Source organism: Quercus lobata, chromosome 4, assembly GCF_001633185.2.
Source record: "Quercus lobata isolate SW786 chromosome 4, ValleyOak3.0 Primary Assembly, whole genome shotgun sequence".
NCBI classification, from domain to species: Eukaryota; Viridiplantae; Streptophyta; class Magnoliopsida; order Fagales; family Fagaceae; genus Quercus; species Quercus lobata.
Window position 1 is genome coordinate 34426042 of NC_044907.1, and position 16528 is coordinate 34442569.

The window sequence follows — 16528 nt, forward strand, 5'->3', positions numbered from 1 at the left end:
AATCATGAACTTAAACCTTATTTTAGCCTTTGGGAAAATTGGGTGCATTAAATTCAGAGATTAGTGGGAATGAGGAGCAAGCAAAATTCGATTTTCCTGTAGCTACTGTAACAGCTTGTAGAGCCAAATTAAAAAAAAAAAAAAAATCATATCCTCCTCAATTCGGATCGGAATTGTCCCGTTCTTGTGCTCAATTTGAAGCCCTGGATGTCTAGTTTTTGGAAAAATTAACATCATTCATAGATTAAAAATATTCGAAGAGATATCAACGAAATGTAGAGTAGAGGTCATTTATTACAAAATAATTTTAGCACAATTAACATTAATAGATCCTAAATTAATTTCCAATTAACATTAATAAGCTCCAACCACTCCCATTTAAGACTTAATTAGTTCCAAATTTAGCCTAATTAAAAGATAATTGCACAAATTACTCATTGAATAATTAATGTTTGACTATCTAATTAATTAAGTGTGTAACTTTACCATAAAATGTAATCCTAGCTAATCAAATTATAACATGTCATTAATCTCAAATTGATTATAATTATAACCAATTGGAATTAATTGTTTATAATCACATATAGTCAGACTCAATTTGTGATAGTGCATCTCGGCCATTAAAACTTGATTTGATGATAACTTTCAATCTGATGGTCTGATTAGAGCTTATGACTAGTCAATTTGATCGTTACAACATTAAGATCATTTTGGTGAAATGAGATTAATGATCTAATGACCAAAATCAAGTTGCATATTTTCAAGGTGAAATTACCTTTTTACCCTTAATGTGAAGTTAAATGCGGGTTGCAAAATGGGGTGTCAACAACCATACTTGGGATTTGGTGGCTCTCCCCCCTAGGAAGTCTATGGTTGATTGTAAGTGGATCTACAGGATCAAGACTCACTTTGATGGGTACATTGAGCACTATAATGCTCTTCTTGTTGTAAAAAGTTTTACATAAGAGTATGAAATTGATAATGAAGAAACCTTTGCTCCGGTTACTCAAACCTCATTTGTTTGTGCTCTCTTAGCTTTGAGATGAAAGATCTTGGACATCTCAGTTACTTCTTGGGTCTTGAAATCACTCATTCCATTGATGGACTGTATATTATATTACTCAAGCCAAGTATGCTTCCGAACTTTTGTCTCGAGCTGGACTTACTAATAGTAAGATTGTTGACACTCTAATTAAACTTAATGCACATCTGACTCCTTCAGCTAGGAAACCACTGTCTAATCCCTCTCTTTACAGATGATTGGTTGGTGGCCTGATTTATCTCATTGTCACTCGTCTAGAAATTTCTTATGCTGTTCACTAGTTGAGCTAGTTTTTGTCCGTTCCATGATTGATTCACTTTGTTGTCATCCTGCACATTCTTCGATACCTGAAAGGCACTCTCTTTCATGGCCTTTTCTACTCTGCCTTGTCTCCTCTTGTTCTATGTACATTCTATGAGACTGATTGAGCAGGAGATCCCATTGATCAAAGGTCTACACTGGTTATTGTTTTCTTCTTGGTTCTTCTATAATCCTTGGAAAAGCAAGAAACAAACCATTGTGGCCCGCTCTAGCACTGAAGCGGAATATCGTGCCCTTGCTGATCCCACATATGAACTCCTCTGGCTTCGATGGCTTTTTAAGGATTTATGTGTGCCTACATCCTATGCTACTCCTCTTTATTGTGATAACCAGAATGTCATTTATATTTCTCACAATGATGTCTTCCATGAACGAACTAAACACATCGAGATTGATTGTCATTTTATCCACTATCATCTTGTCATGGAGCTCTCAAGCTATTCTCAGTCTCCTCTAAAGATCAACTTGCAGATATTTTCACCAAGTCACATCCTAAGGGACGCTTTCGTGCTTTGGTTGACAACCTCAAATTGGTCTCACACCTACCTTGAGTTTAAGGTGAGCTGTTAACGTGTATAGGTTATGGGTTTTAGGTTCACATTATTTACTTATATAGCACACATACTTATACTACACACTCATCTATATTTTATTACTTATGAAATACAATACTATTTATTCAGTATTTCTAACAACAACTATGATAACAACCTCTCTTCTCTCAATATTTGTAGTATGGGTTAGTCTTATATTAAAAAATATAAGCTTTTTTTTTTTTTTTTTTTTTTTTTTTAATGTTATCCAAAAATTTTCAGAGGCCCTAATTATTTTTTTCAGATGTGAGTAGTCACTAAAATCATTTGCACCAAATAATTACAAGATGAAACCCCTTGAGATGAATGACCCCAAATTGTTAATTAAAGGTAATTTTTTTCCCTAGATTTACTTTTGAAGTTACATCACACTAGCTAACACACTGACGTACGTTTATATGCTATTATTTAAACAATTTTTGGAGTTTTACGTTTGTAGTTACGTCACTAGTATATGCAAGTATGTCAAGCCGTCAAGGCCATTATTTAATTTAAAATTTTTTTATAATATTAAAAAAATATTTAAATAGATACTTCTTGATTTATTTTTTTATTTTTTGAATTAACGTTTGTAGCTACGTCACACTAACGCAAGCAAGCACGCTTATGCCAATTATCCCTCCTTCGAACATTACTCTATTCCAATTATTTTATCTTCATAGTCAAGTCAAACTATGGAATATAAATTTAATTTATTGATTTTCTCTCATTTCCACTACATCCAATAATCACACACATATATTTAACCAAAACCATATTAACAAATGAGTTTAAATAAACAATAAATAAATGTCTATTATTTTAAGTTAGATAGAAAAAGAACCTATAATCAGCCGGGTTTAGTGGGTGTATGTGGGGTTCTGTCTATATATGCCGTCACACATGTAGTTTTCAGATACTCGAAATAATCAAATACGAATCCTAAGTTCTAACACCATATAAAACCATCTAACCTTCGAAGTCTCAACCATAAAAACCATTGTATTCTCTTTCAAAAACCATCTCTTCAAATTATTTGTTGACTTGTATATTGTCCAAATGGAACAAAAACCACACATAGCTCTTCTACCAAGTCCAGGGATGGGACATCTCATCCCTCTTGTCGAGTTTGCCAAACAATTTGTTCTTCACCATGACTTCCACATCACATGTATCATTCCCGTACTTGGGTCTCCATCCAAAGCCATGAAAGCAGTTCTTCAAGCCCTTCCCACCACCATAGATCATGTCTTTCTTCCTCCTGTGATATTGGAGGAGGAGGAGATCAAAGGCCTAAAGTTTGAAGTCCAAACTATCCTCACCTTAACTCGTTCACTTCCACCTCTTCGTGAGGTGCTGAAGTCTACTCGATTTTCAGCTTTTGTAGTCGATCCTTTTGGGATTGATGCACTAGATATTGCTAAAGAACTCAACATCTCACCCTACAGTTTCTTCCCCACAAATGCTTTCGCCTTGTCTTTGATTCTTCATTTGCCAAAGCTGGACGAGACAGTTTCATGCGAGTATAGAGACCTACCAGAACCATTGAAGCTTCCGGGGTGCATACCTATTCACGGTCGAGATCTTTCAGAACCGGTTCAAGATCGAACGAGTGAGTTGTACAAAATGTTTCTTCGCAACGCAAAACGGTTCCGATTAGCTGAAGGAATTATCGTTAATACCTTCATGGAATTGGAAGGAAGTGCCATAAAAGCTTTGTTAGATGAAGAAGCTAAAAATCTCCCACTTTATCCAATTGGACCAATCCAAGGTGGTTCAAGCAATCAGGTTGACAAATCAGATTCAGACTGTTTAAGATGGTTGGAAAATCAACCACTTGGTTCTGTCTTATTTGTTTGTTTTGGGAGTGGTGGGACTCTCTCATATGATCAAACAAATGAGCTAGCCTTGGGATTGGAACTGAGTGGCCAAAAGTTCTTATGGGTTGTAAGAACCCCAAATAATGAATCAGCTGATGCTGCATACCTTAGTGATCAAACTCTCGACACGACCCCCTTTCTTTCTTACCAAAAGGGTTCGTAGAGAGGACTGAAGGGCAGGGTCTAGCCGTGCCCTCTTGGGCTCCACAAGCCCAAGTTCTTAGCCATGGCTCCACGGGTGGGTTCTTAACTCATTGTGGTTGGAATTCGACCCTAGAGAGTATTATGCAAGGCATACCATTGATTGCTTGGCCGCTTTACGCAGAACAAAAAATGAATGCATCATTATTAGCTGAGGATCTAAAAGTGGCACTGAGACCAAAAACTAACAAAAATGGTCTAATTGATCGAGAGGAAATTGCAAAAGTTGTAAAGGGTCTCATGGTTGGAGAAGAAGGGAAGAAAGTTCATAATCGTATGAAAGATATAAAGATTGCTGCTGAGAAAGCACTAAGTGCAGATGGTTCTTCTATAAAGGCACTCTCTGAATTAGCATCCCAATGGAAAAATCATCCTGGTTTTTAGTACATGATACTTTTCTTGCATTTCAACTTTATTCGTCAGTTGTTTTTCTTTCAAGTTGTCTACTCTTAATTTCTTATTTTGTAACTTTATCATGTATTGCATATTTGACTATACCATGCCTTTATAATTATATCGTTTGGTTTTTAAGAGGTGACATTAAATTTCTCTTTGATTCTTAATTTATATATGAAATGACAAAATTTGACACCTCCCTGAAGGTGAGACTTGTAACTTGTCTAGCTAGCCCAAATAGATCTTTTTAATTTTGATGTTAGTAATTTTTTTTTTTCAGATTTACATTGAAGTTACGTCACAATGAGATATGTACGTTTCGTTTGTAGCTCTTTTTATTTTATTTTATTTTTTCTTCTTTTTGAGAATCAAAAGCTAATAAACTAACGCTACAAAAAATGTGAGCTCTAGTCACGTTTTTTTTAGCCGTGTTTACAAAAAACACGGCTATAGCTGATAGAAACTTGGATATAAGTCCAGTTGAATAAATTTTTTAAGGGTGACCTATAACTGCATTTTTCATACCCCAAAAATAAAAAAACAAAAAAACTTTATCTTCAGCTTCCCACGTATGCCCCCTTTCCCACCTACCCCCACTTTCTTCGTTTCTCTTTCTTTGTTTTTTCTTTCTTCATTCTTCACTCCTCCAGCGTAACTCTTCAGTGTTGTGTTTTTTTTTGGAGTTGTTGCTTCTTTTTTTTCCTTTTTCTTTCTTTATTTTTTTGCTCCTTTCTTTTGCAAGTCACGCTAGGTTCTTCTTTCTTTTTCTTTTTTTCTTCCTTCTTCACTCCAACACAACTATTTTTTTTTTCTTTGCAGGTACTTCTTCTTTTTTTCTTCATCTCAAGCACACTGATTTGTCTATAGATCGAGTTTTTTTTTTTTTTTTTTTTTTTTGTGTTATTTTATGTTTAGTTAGTAAGAAAATGGAGGAGATGCTGAAAATTTTGAATGAAGTAGATAGCTCGCGTTTTTTGAATTTTCTGGGTGTGTCTGTATTGTGAGTATGTTGTGTTTGATTTTAATTTTTTGGGTTTGTGTTTGATTTTGAATTTTCTGGGTGTGTTTGTATTGTGAGTATGTTGTGTTTGATTTTAATTTTTTGGGTTTGTGTTTGATTTTGAATTTTTTGGATTTGTGTTTAATTTTGAATTTTGTAGGGAAAAAAAAAAACCCCTAGAATTTTTTTTTTTTAAAAAAACCGATAGCCGCGTTTTTAAAAATGTAGCTATAGGTCCACCGCCTATAGCCACGGTTATAAACGCAACTCAAAGCGGGTCTATAGCCGCGTTTTTTAAAAACGCAACTATAGGTCCCTATCGCCGCAGTTAAAAAATGCGGCTATAGGTCTGACCTTTAGCCACGGTTATAAAAAGGTGGCTATAGACCCGCAGGGGGCTATTGCTACACAGTTTAGGCCTAGTTTGTAAACTCGGCTATATCCTATAGCTGCGTTTTTGGGGTCTATAGCCGCGTTTTTGAAACGCGGCTATAGACCCCTTTTTTGAAACGTGGCTATAGACCCCTTTTTTGTAGTGTATTAGATTTCAGTTAGCTCAATTGGTAAAGTCTCTATTGGTTGAATAAGAGATCTGAGATTCAATTCCTACCTACACCAGAAACTAATTGGTGTCCTGGTCTAATGATAAAAAGCTATCATTAGGAGCGAACATTATAGGTTGGAACTCTCTTAAAAAAAATACCAATAAACTTTGTAGGTCGTGCCTCCCAAAAAAAAAATTTAAAAATTGCAGCTATGTCAACGCATGCAGCATGCACTACTTTTATGCCAATTACAAAAAAACAAAACTTATATCGTTATGTATCTTTTGCCAATGGATGCATGCTCTTATGCCAACGGAAAAAGAATTATTAAGGGTATTCGTTAATAATTCATTTAAAGAAAGTTTTTATGGGAAATGAAAAAAACTGTCAAAACATTAATTGCTCTCTTTGGGTCTTGGGGTTTGTGAGGGAAAATTATTAGGCTCTTAGTTGGAGCATAGTGAAATAATGCTCTATAATTTCACATTTATTGTAAACCCTACCATGAATTTAATTAGTGAACTACATTATAAATGTGAAAGAAGGAAATAACATTCTTTGTGTTCTGGAGTACATAAAAATTACTCATTTAATTAGTAAGTGCGTCTATGTTGTCCCACAATAAGAAATTGAAGGGCTAGTGAAAAATTTTTAATTTTTGCTACAAGTATTCATGTGGTAGTTTATAAGTGATGAAAGTCAAAATAATGAGTTTACGTGAAAGTGACAAGTAGCTAATTATATTCTTCTATGTAAGAAAGTTGTTTCATTATAACTTTTTGTGTGATATTAAAATACTCTCACAATTGGTTTCCAAATACTCGAATTAATCTAATACTATTCCTAACTCCTAACATCTATATAACCATGCAAACTCACAAGTCATAACCATAAAAATCATAGTAATCTCTCTCAAAATCCATATCTTCAAAACATTGCCATTGACACATATTGTCCATATGGAACAAAAACCTCACATAGCTATTCTATCAAGTCCAGGGATAGGGCATCTCATCCCTTTTGTTAAGTTTGCCAAGGTACTTGTTCTTCACCACGACTTCCACATCACATGTATCATTCCCGTATTTGGGTCTCCACCCAAAGCCATGAAAGAAGTCCTCGAAACCTTGCCCACCAGCATAGACCATGTCTTTCTTCCTCCAGTAAGCTCTGATGGCCTTGAAAGCTTGCAACCTGAAGTCCAAATTTCTGTCACCATGACTCGTTCATTGCCATCTCTTCCTGAAGTGTTAAAGTCGACTCAATTTACAGCTTTGGTCGTTGACATCTTTGGGATGGATGCACTACATGTTGCTAAGGAACTAAACATCCCACCTTACATTTATTTCCTAGCAAATGCTTTTTCGTTGTCATTACTTTTGCATTTGCCAAAGATAGATGAGACAGTTTCATGCGAGTATGAAGACCTACCAGAACCATTGAAACTCCCAGGGTGCATACCTATTCACGGTAGAGATCTTCCGGACCTAATTCAAGATTGAACGGGTGAGTTTTACAAAATGTTTATTCCTAGTGAAAATGGGCTGCGATTAGCTGAGGATATTATCCTCAATACTTTCATGGAATTGGAAGAAAGTGTTGTAAAAGCATTGTTAGAACTTAGAAGAAGAAGCTAAAAATCACAAACTTATTCCAATTGGTTTGTTTCGGGAGTGGTGGAACCCTCTCATATGAACAAATTAATGAGCTAGCCCTTGGATTGGAACTGAGTGGTCATAAGTTCTTATGTGTTTTAAAAAGGCCGAATAATAAATCTACTGTTGCATACCTTAGTGACCAAACTCATGACAACAACCCACTTGCTTTCTTACCAAAAGGGTTTGTGGAGAGGACCAAAGGACAAGGCCTTGTAATGCCCTTTTGGGCACCACAAGTCCAAGTCCTTAGCCACAGCTCCACGGGTGGGTTCTTAACTCATTGCGGTTGGAATTCAATCCTAAAGAGTATCATGCATGGCATACCATTAATTACATGGCCACTTTTTGCAAAACAAAGATTGAATGCAGTTTTATTGGATGAGGATCTAAAAGTGGCACTAAGACCAAAAGCTAACGAGAAAGGCATAGTGGACCGAGAGGAAATTGCTAAAGTCATAAAGGGTCTAATGGTCGGAGTGGAGGGCAAGAAAGTTACGAGCCATATGAAAGGCCTACAAATTGCTGCTGAGAAAGCAGTTAGTGCAGACGGATCTTCTACAAAGGCACTCGCTGAGTTTGCATCCTATTGCACAAATCAACCTGGCTTTGAGGACATGATATATATATATATATATATATATAAATATATAAAGTGCGTGAATGTTTGTAATAAACAATACTCATATTTTGGGTTATATTTGTTGCAAAACTTGGAAATCATGATTTCAAAGTTACGTTTTCAGTATTTTTTTCTTTTGGACTGTGTAAAATTATGAATAATTTGTGTAATAAACATTGTGTTTTGTCATTGGTTGTTCTACTTTTAGTCCTTGTCACATGTCATTGGTTTTTGAGTTGTATTGTTTATTACACAAGTAGTTTTACACTCTCAAAAGAAATTGATTGAAAATGTTTTAGTACTTGTGACTTGTCATCGGTTTTTGAGTAGTATTTATTATGCTTGTAGTTTTACACTCTCTAAAGAAATTGATTGAAAATTTTTGGGATAAGTGTAAAACTATATAAAATAGTTTTTGTACAACAAGTTTAGACCGTTGCTTTTATTAGCTTAAAAAAAAAAAAAAAAAAACTATAAAACTCAAACTATATTATTAATTGGCCAAGGTTTGAATCTATTTTGGTTTATAACAAATCGAGCCCAGAGGACTCAATTTTGGGGTTATAAATCGAGTAAGTTGTACTTGGTTTTCCTATTGCACCAGCAGCTAAGCTAGACAAAGCGTCCACGTAGGCCTGAAATCGAGTCTAATGGACTTGATTTTTGTTCATGGAAATCGAGTCCAAAATACTTGATTTTTGTTCATGGAACTCAAGCCCAAAGGACTCGGTTTTTGTTTAGCCATGTCACCCAAATTCAAACATGCTCAACAAATCACTCAAATACACTGAAACCCACACCGATCCTCACAACAGATCACTCAAATAGACTTAAACCCACACCAGTCCTCACAGTCTCTCACTCTTCAAACCCAAATACACTCAAACCGAAACACCGGTCCTCAGTCTCTCACTCTTCAAACCCTCACTCTCACTCTTCAAACCTTCGCCACTCTGAGTCTTCACAGTCTCTCACTCTCACTCTTTAAACCTCGCACCAACTGCTCAACCTCGTCACTCTTCAAACCCTCACTCTCACTCAAACCTCGTGCCGCGCCACTGCTCAACCTCATCACTCTTCAAACTCTCACTCTCACTCTTCAATCTTCATGCCAATGCTCAACCTCAATCTGAAGGTAGGTACCCCTTCTCAATCTGCTTGCTTTGATTAGATCTAAATAATTTTATTTATTTATTAATGCTCTAGATTTATTTCTTTTTTCTGGGTTTGCTTTAGATACATCATATATGTGTTCTTGTTACACTACAGGCTTTTTTTTTTCTTTTTTCTTTTTTTCTTTTTTTGGCTTGAAATTTTGTAGTGTTAATTACATTTCATTGGAAATGGAAAAAACCCACCCAATGAAAGTGGTCCCTAGTGATTGTAGATAGGCATTCATAACAAAACCATTTTTGATTGTGATGAGCCTATAATGGAGGTGTGAATGTGATGAGGGGAGTATCAGTATCATGCTACAATGGGAGTTGGTGGTCACATATATCAATATACTCTCTCTCTCTCTGAAAGCTATACTTTTTAGGTGGCTTAGAATCTTGTATATTATGACTGCCAAGAAATGGAATGGGATTTCAAATAGAATAATTGTAATTACCTTTAAGTAATGCACTTTATTGTGTTATTGTTTAGTAACAATTGATATGGACAATATTTTAGGGTTCTACACACTATTTTTGTAAGAAAAGAGGAGGATGATTATGAAATACTACCAAATTCAGAAAGTTAACTCGGCATGTCAGTGGAGAAATATATTGATTAGTTTTTAAAAAGTTTCAACCATTAAAGGGTTTCCAAAATGATGTACTAAATCTGAAATCTTCATCTTAAATAATATTTTTGTAATCAATACATTTTTTGTTTATTGGTCATGGATGATTTTCTATTGGCATGCATTGTACTAGATAGATTTTGTCACACAAACAGTGAACAAAACTATATGTTTGCATATGGTGATAGTCTTCCTATTATTGTTGTTGTTATGATCATCTATATTAAAATCATAGTTGAAATTTCCTGCAAAGATTGTTATGAAAACCAAAAAACTATAATGTTTTGATAATAGGCTCTGCCCAATTTCAACTCTTTCACAGCTTCTTCTGTTCCTCTAAATCTAAATGGTCTTCACCAAGAAAAAGTGGCAGTTGCAGCAATTTTTTTTTCTTTATTTAGTACTTTTAGCTATTCTCAAAGTGTAATTTATTTTTTCCAGCACTAAAGTAGGTGTCACATTTTCTTTTAGCCCAAATGACACCTCCTCCCCTTGTGAGATCATTAAGGAGGTTAAGGTTGTGGGTTTAAGAGTAAAATCCACTGAATTTGTGTAACTTATCAGTTTTCAATAAAATTAAAAGTTGTCATCTTTTTTATTTTATTAATACATTATGCTCAGTTTGAATGGTATGCTTGTACTATGGTTCATCATTTGCACACGAAAGAGTTTGTACAAAGCTATGTACAGCCAATAGGCTGTTATTTATTATTATTATTATTTTTTTATGGTGGTCATACTCTGATTTCAAGGACCACTCCATCTTGATTCAAGTATTTACTCATATGAAAAAGCAGCTTATTTAATGACAATGTTTCCACAAACTACTATTATATATGACACCCCACATGCTGTGGGGTGTCAAGAATATTGTAAAGAAAATGAAAAAGGATTTTGAATGCTTCTGCAAGCTTAATAAGCAATGTTCTTGATTTGTCAGAGTATTGCTCTAACTCCTCAGAACACATTTGAATGAAAATGGAGAAATGTAGAAGGCTTAATTAACTTAGCTTATACTGAGTTTTTGGTAGCATATTGAGTTTTTATATGTATCTTTATTCCCTGTGGATGATTGTCATACTTATCGTTTTTGCAAGAAATTAGGCTATACATTGATATTACTCTTGACTCCTTAAACTTCATGCAGTATGGCTACCGTTGCTGCTGAGATCCCTAATGAGTTCGGTCCTGGTCCCATGGAGGGTTCGATGTTAAGGTTTCTAAAAGAACATCGATCATGCGCTGTTTAGGAAGGCGAGGCAAAATTAAAACCGACCACCTGCTGAATACTCTCTTCTTATCCTTTTACATTATGTTGATTTTTTTTTTTTCCATTTCTAAAATTCTAAGTTTGTCAATGGTATTACTAGCTTTGAATGCATAGTCATGCCCATTAGTTGGGTTGAGTTAGATTGGTTGACTGTTGCACACCCTTACATAAAGGTTACACTTAGATAATTAAAAACATTGAGTTGTGAGAGCCAGAGAGAATCAGATTTTGATGTATGTATTCGTTGTAAACATGGTGGGTAATGGGTTGGATTGCTATTGTGGCAATGTTTACACTAGCATGCACGGCATAAGTAGCAGGATAAACGGCTAAAAACAAATGTATCAAGTGCATTGCATCCTTTTATTTTTCTCCCATTGTTGCTTTTTTTTAGGGGGGGGGGGATGATATTTTAATTTCCCTTGATAACTGCTTTATTTTTGTTTTTTGGGATCAATAGCTACAATCATATATACAAAGGTTATGGCATATTTCATCTCATCACCATTATTTTATCATGTGCAGGATTTGGGGGCACGGAAATGTCGTGGTCGTAATGACGGGTTCCAAAAATAACGCCCAATGGTGGATGATCATGTCCTCGACATTGTCAAGAGAGTTGGATTAGAGGGGCTGCATAGGACCCCATTTAGAGAGATTGATCATAACTTGATAACGGCCTTCGTTGAGCAATGGCGACCTGAAACCCACACCTTCCACCTGCCACATGGTGAGACAACGATCACATTACAAGATGTGGAGGTTCTTTTGGGGATTCCAATCGATGGTGAGGCAATTGTTGGAACAACTAACTTGGTGTGGGCTACTGAATGTCAGAATTTGCTTGGAATTGTTACTAACGGTATGGTGCTTCAAGGACAACGAATCCAGATTAACTGGCTACTTCAAAAAGTAGACGAAGGGTTGCCCAATGGTGTAGCAGAGGATGTTGTGCATCAGTATGCATGGTGTTATATTCTAGCACTCCTAGCAGACACAATTTTCGCTGACAAGTATGGCGATAGGGTGCATACGATGTGGTTGTAGATGTTGAGGGACCTTTGCAATTCACCTCGGGATAGTTGGGGGAGCGCTTGCCTTGCATGGTTGTACAAAGAGTTATATAGGGCAACCAACAGAGTTACCAGTCAAATTAGTGGGGCCTTGATATTGTTTTAGTATTGGGCATGATTCAGATTCCCTTTTTTGTGCCCAAGGATGGACCTCCCACCAAATGATGCATATGGCCCACCATTAGCACCTTCTCCATTGTCTATTAAGTAAGTCTCTTTCTTGACTGATTCTCTCTATTGGAAATAGATCCATAATTTTAAATGACATGACACATTGTTAGACATAGAGAATAAAATTTTAACCTTGATATTCCTCAAATTTTGAAAATTAATAGGATTTTTATTTATTTTTAGATATTGTTTTACAACCACTGAGGTCATATGTTATGATTGATGTATAATACAAGTGTTATTAATTTCTAACTCGACCACTAATCATATGTTTAGATAATCATTTATTGGTATAAACTTTAGTGGTATGCAACGTTAAATTTACAATTACCCATCATTTACTGTTGTTGATTACTTCAAATTCTCAATTTCAAGTATTAACTATTCCAGTGTTATCTAATTTGAGATAATGAAGCTTGCATCTTATTAATTTTTCCTTTCAACTATATATGATACAACGCTTCATGAATGGAAAATTCGCAATTAGAATATTATAGGAAGAATGGGCCATATATATGATACAAAGCTTGTATCTCTCTCTCTCAGTTTTATTTTTTGCTAATTAGATTCTTTCTTTCAATTTCTTCTTCTTTTTTATTTCTTTCATAACTCATCCTTTGCTAGAATAATTTTGCTGAGTTTTGTGGATAAATAGCATAGGGAAAAAATTAATTGAATTCCACAACTATTGATAAGGAAAAGAATTAAAATAAAGTTTTTTTTTTTTCCACTCTTGCTAGTCTATAAGCAGTAATCATTATTTTGTGAGCTAGCGTGCCAACAAAATTATGATCATTGAATGATGAATAAAAAAAAAAATTATTATACTCTCTCTCTCTCTCTCTCCCTTTCTCTCACCAATTAATTTTATGTCTTCGGATAAAGAAGTCTAGACCTACTTGTCCCAACTACTTAAGTTGATAAAAAACTAAACTTAGCATTATTCAAGTATTATTCTACAACTAAGGATGCTTTTGTAGTATAGTAGTAGTATTTGAAAGAAAAATAGATAGTATGGATTTTTTTCAGCTTCCATCAGCATACAATTCCTTTTTCTTTTTTATTAGATTGCATAATTGGTAGATATTGACTCCTTTCTTAATTGTAGGACTGTGTGGGTTGTGAGCATGAAGAATAGCCCCGCAAAAATTTGTGTGTTCTGGTACCAGCAGCTTCTAGATTCTTTGCATCCCAACTAGGTACCTAAATTGTGTTTCTTCTATTGTTTATGACTATTGTATACTGTTATAACTGTAAAATAGCTCATAGTCAAAAATAATGGAACATTGTATAATGTGCTGCCCTCTTATTTGGCTATTTCAAGTGGTGTGGCAACCATATGAAGTTGAATTAGGTCACCTGCCTGCGATCTGTGTTGTAGGAAGGGATGTGTGGACGGCGAGGGTGCCGCTTGTGTGTTTTTGGCTAGTAGAGAAATATACACTGGACCGTGTTGGTCGTCAGTTTAGGATGGTACAAGAAATGCCCCCAAATGTTGATACTGACTACGCCTTTCACAAAATAGACCTGAAGGGGAAGACCGAAGTGAATTGAAGGGACAAACACAGAATCCATATCCAAGTATGGAATAGTCGAGCACAATCACTATGTCATGGAGCACGACTAGAGGGTGATATGTCGCCTACTCATCCATACTTCCATTGGTACGATAGGGTGACTTGGAGGTTTGTCGACCACACTAGTGCTGCACTTCTTATTATGGTAATTGCTTCGACCTTTCTTTTCAAATTTTGTTACTTCTTTTCAAATTTTGTTGCGTATCACCATTTTTGTGTTAGATGTACTAATTGTATTTATTTACTTGCAGGTTGCTAGTCACAAGCAAATGTTGACACGTTATATAGTAGGCAGACTTGAGTACAAGTAGATTACAACTATACTTAAGGCAGTGGATCGCCTTCACCTAATAACTGCCCAACTTCCCTTAGAAGATACCAATGGGGCAAATCTAGAAATGCCAGAAGATATTGGACGACCAAGCACGAGCTCAACTCTTGCCAGCCATAGCCATGGTCAACGTGCTGCACCCCATTAGGTTGTCAGTAGGGCAGATCCCCCTCCACCCCCACATGCATCTCTTGCCCTAGAGTTCCCTCCACCCCCACATGCATCTCCTGCCCCAGAGTTCCCTCCACGTACTGCTCATGCAGTTCCTAACCTAGAGATCCCTTTATCCACTGCTTATGCATCTTCTCACCCCGAGATCCCTTCACCCACCCGATGTACATTTTCTGACCTTGCTCATCTTCACTTACTCTGCCATCATTTGATCTCGACTTTGATTTCAATGAGACCCCTCCTGTCATGCACACTCATATAGACCATGTACCACCCCATTGTGACTCGACTTTGATTTCAATGAGACCCCTCCTGTCATGCACACTCATATAGACCATGTATCGCCCCATTGTGACTCCATGTCATTCATGCCCACTCCTGGACTGCATATAGTTCCCATGACTATGGGCCTCACTCACATTTCATCTACTACACCATCCTCCCTCGCAATTGTAGGATCTTCAGTTGTTCGGAGTCAAGCAAAATAGCCAGATATGCATGTCGAGAATGAGCAGGTAGTTAAGTTACACTCACCCCCACAAGGTCGACCTAAACGCACAACAAAAGCACCTCCTTGTGGGATAGGTGGTCACCATTGTTTTTACTTTCATCCTTTGTCGAAAGAGACTGCTCCCCTGAAATAGCGTGCTCCATTACGACCATGACACAGACTTCGTGCCCGTTTGGTTCGACCATAAGGGGCCAAAAGTGCGTTTTCCAGCTCAAGGGATGCCTGCGAGAGAGAGAGACACCTGTGTGTGTGGGTTTGTGTGGAGGAGAGTAAAAGAAAAGAAAAATAAATAAGAAGATGAAGCCTATTTGTGCCTGTATTAGAAGTACGAACATAAGGCCTTGTTTGGATTTTTTTTTTCATCACTCTTCACTCAATTTTCGTCACTCATCACTCATCACTTAAAATACCCCAACTTCTCCAATCCTACCCATTTGGCACTCATCACCCAGTTTTGCGTTACTTAATTTGTTTCCAAAAAAAAAAAACAAAAAAGTCCAACATTGCGGCTGGGCTTTGTTTCAAAAAAATAAAGTAAAAAACCAAAAAAGTCCAACATTGCGGCTGAACAGTAGGTTTATTACAAAAATTTCATTGAAAACATAATTATGGAAACTAAAAACATTTAAAATGTGTTTTCAATTTCTCTAACTCATCACTTAAAAATCAGAGAATTGAGTGAAGGAAACAAAATCCAAATGGACTTCTCATACATGGGTCCTACCATTTTTGAGTTATGATTTATGGAAACAGAGTTATGAGTTATGGAAACAACAAATCCAAACAGCCCCTAAATTATTTCACAATTTTTTTTTTCACAATTGTGATGTTGTAGAGAATGTAATGGAGAAAATATTGTGGGTACATGTATAAGTAAAAAATAACCACTCATAGTCTGCCATGTCAAAGGCGTAACAAAAAAGTTGTGAAATAATTTGTAATCATGAATCAATTCACTTAAAAGGTAAGTGTTGATAAAATTTTATCTTACAAAGATTAATTCTACCAAAATTATTGGGTTTCAAATTTTAAGATAATAATTTTGTATTCTTCATGAAAAAGAGAAATGTTATTTTCACAATATTTTCACAATAAATTCTAAGTGGTATGTTGTTATTGGTTGTTATTGACGAGCAAAAAAGTAATTTAAGTGATAGATTCAAATTAGAACTAATTACAGTTTAGCACATAAAATTTGTTATGAAAGTGTTACGAATATATTATAGATGTAACACTTCCTGAAAAGAGAAATACTAAAACTAAATAAATTTTTACAAAATCTTTTATAAAAAGAATTATTTATTATTAACATGACAGTGATGGCTCCTGGCTCCAAATTCTTTTTCTAGGATGGTCCTTAAGAAATACTCATTTATATACTAACACCAACCAAAAAACATGGTT

The 16528-nt window shown here is 35.7% G+C and overlaps 2 pseudogenes across 1 annotated transcript; both read left to right on the forward strand.

Annotated features, from left to right (window-relative positions):
* The first annotated feature begins 2991 nt into the window (after nt 1-2991).
* On the forward strand, nt 2992-4435 carry LOC115988052 (annotated as a pseudogene). The gene has a single exon (XR_004091305.1). The product of XR_004091305.1 is annotated as a hydroquinone glucosyltransferase-like (transcript).
* Nucleotides 4436-6916: 2481 nt separating this feature from the next.
* LOC115985086 lies at nt 6917-11478 on the forward strand (annotated as a pseudogene).
* Nucleotides 11479-16528: the final 5050 nt, after the last annotated feature.